A 2,500-nucleotide genomic window follows, 5' to 3' on the forward strand; every position below is an offset into this window, starting at 1 on the left:
TATAAATGACAGCAATTTGTAACAGCTTTTAAAGGACTATGTGTTGGAGACAAACTTGCTTACGGCCATACCTCTCTGATCGCGACCGATCTCGTCCGATCTTGGAAGCTAAGCAGAGTCGGGCCTGGTTAGTACTTGGATGGGAGACCGCCTGGGAATACCAGGTGCTGTAAGCCTTTTCACTTTTCTCTCCTTAAGGCAGAAGACACTGCTGCATATTTCACTTGACAAATATGTGAGAAAGAGGCAAGATTGAAGAAGAGATGCATGACAAGAGGTGGGTAACAGTAAAAAGGGAAAAGAGAATCAATCAATATCATATCAATATTTTCTTCATTTTGGAATGTTAATCAATGATCTGGTTTAGGTTTGTTCACATTTTGCAATTGACCTACTGTTGTTGGTATTTGAGTCTTTTCAAGACGGTTCTGACCAATAGCTCAGAGTTCTCTGTGAAGAACAGCAAATTTTAATTCACCATTCACCCTACCATTCAAAGAACTGCTTCATTTTTTAAAAACGGGGTCCCTTTGAACATAAAATGAGATTTCTCAAACATGTCCTAAATGTACTATAAATGACAGCAATTTGTAACTGCTTTTAAAGGACTATGTGTTGGAGACAGACTTGCATACGGCCATACCTCTCTGATTGCGCCCGATCTCGGAAGCTAAGCAGAGTCGGGCGTGGTTAGTACTTGGATGGGAGACTGCCTGGGAATACCTGGTGCTGTAAGCTTTTTCACTTTTCTCTCCATAACGCAGAGGACAATGCTGCTTTTTCATTTGACAAATATTTGAGAAAGAGGCAAGAGTGAAGAAGAGATGCATGAAAAGACGTGAGTAACAGTAAAAAGGGAAAAGAGAATCAATCGATATCATATCAATATTTTCTTCTTTTTGGAATGTTAATCAATGAACTGGTTTAGGTTCATTCACATTTTGCAATTGACCTACTGTTGTTGGTATTTGAGTCTTTTCAAGCCGGTTCTGACCAATAGCTCAGAGTTCTCTGTGAAGAACAGCAAAGTTTAATTCACCATTCACCCTACCATTCAAAGAACTGCTTCATTTTTTAAAAACGGGGTCCCTTTGAACATAAAATGAGATTTCTTAAACATGTCCTAAATGTACTATAAATGACTGCAATTTCTAACAGCTTTTAAAGGACTATGTGTTGGAGACAAACTTGCTTACGGCCATACCTCTCTGATCGTGTCCGATCTCGGAAGCTAAGCAGAGTTGGGCTTGGTTAGTACTTGGATGGGAGACCTCCTCGAAATACCAGGTGCTGTAAGCTCTTGCACTTTTCTCTCCATAAGGCAGAGGACAATGCTGCTTTTTCATTTGACAAATATGTGAGAAAGAGGCAAGATTGAAGAAGAGATGCATGAAAAGAAGTGAGTAACAGTAAAAAGGGAAAAGAGAATCAATCGATATCATATCAATATTTTCTTCATTTTGGAATGTTAATCAATGAACTGGTTTAGGTTCGTTCACATTTTGCAATTGACCTACTGTTGTTGGTATTTGAGTCTTTTCAAGCCGGTTCTGACCAATAGCTCAGAGTTCTCTGTGAAGAACAGCAAAGTTTAATTCACCATTCACCCTACCATTCAAAGAACTGCTTCATTTTTTAAAAACGGGGTCCCTTTGAACATAAAATGAGATTTCTTAAACATGTCCTAAATGTACTATAAATGACAGCAATTTGTAACAGCTTTTAAAGGACTATGTGTTGGAGACAAACTTGCTTACGGCCATACCTCTCTGATTGCGCCCGATCTCGTCCGATCTCGGAAGCTAAGCAGAGTCGGACCTGGTTAGTACTTGGATGGGAGACTGCCTGGGAATACCTGGTGCTGTAAGCTTTTTCACATTTCTCTCCATAAGGCAGAGGACACTGCTGCATATTTCAGTTGACAAATATGTGAGAAAGAGGCAAGATTGAAGAAGAGATGCATGACAAGAGGTGGGTAACAGTAAAAAGGGAAAAGAGAATCAATCAATATCATATCAATATTTTCTTCTTTTTGGAATGTTAATCAATGAACTGGTTTAGGTTCGTTCACATTTTGCAATTGACCTACTGTTGTTGGTATTTGAGTCTTTTCAATCCGGTTCCGACCAACAGGTAAGAGTTCTCTGTGAAGAAAAGTAAAGTTTAATTCACCATTCACCCTACCATTCAAAGAACTGCTTCATTTTTTAAAAACGGGGTCCCTTTGAACATAAAATGAGATTTCTTAAACATGTCCTAAATGTACTATAAATGACAGCAATTTGTAACAGCTTTTAAAGGACTATGTGTTGGAGACAAACTTGGTTACGGCCATACCTCTCTGATTGCGCCCGATCCCATCCGATCTCGGAAGCTAAGCAAAGTCGGGCCTGGTTAGTACTTGGATGGGAGACTGCCTGGGAATACCTCGTGCTGTAAGCTTTTTCACTTTTCTCTCCATAAGGCAGAGGACACTGCTGCTTTTTCATTTGACAAATAT

General features: G+C 39.5%; 3 non-coding genes and 2 pseudogenes across 3 annotated transcripts; all 5 read left to right on the top strand.

Moving 5' to 3' along the window:
• Positions 1–57: 57 nt before the first annotated feature.
• LOC137869680 (5S ribosomal RNA) lies at positions 58–176 on the top strand. Its single transcript, XR_011102413.1, has one exon. It is a non-coding gene; the product is annotated as a 5S ribosomal RNA (ribosomal RNA).
• A 453-nt stretch (positions 177–629) lies between these two features.
• Positions 630–738, top strand: LOC137869990 (5S ribosomal RNA; annotated as a pseudogene).
• A 452-nt stretch (positions 739–1,190) lies between these two features.
• LOC137869995 (5S ribosomal RNA) lies at positions 1,191–1,299 on the top strand (annotated as a pseudogene).
• Positions 1,300–1,751: 452 nt separating this feature from the next.
• Positions 1,752–1,870, top strand: LOC137869625 (5S ribosomal RNA). The gene has a single exon (XR_011102359.1). It is a non-coding gene; the product is annotated as a 5S ribosomal RNA (ribosomal RNA).
• Positions 1,871–2,323: 453 nt separating this feature from the next.
• On the top strand, positions 2,324–2,442 carry LOC137869872 (5S ribosomal RNA). Its single transcript, XR_011102597.1, has one exon. It is a non-coding gene; the product is annotated as a 5S ribosomal RNA (ribosomal RNA).
• Positions 2,443–2,500: the final 58 nt, after the last annotated feature.

Source organism: Cebidichthys violaceus, unplaced genomic scaffold (assembly GCF_023349555.1).
Source record: "Cebidichthys violaceus isolate CVI_PGR_0920_01 unplaced genomic scaffold, fCebVio1.0.p SCAF_127, whole genome shotgun sequence".
Taxonomy (NCBI): Eukaryota; Metazoa; Chordata; class Actinopteri; order Perciformes; family Stichaeidae; genus Cebidichthys; species Cebidichthys violaceus.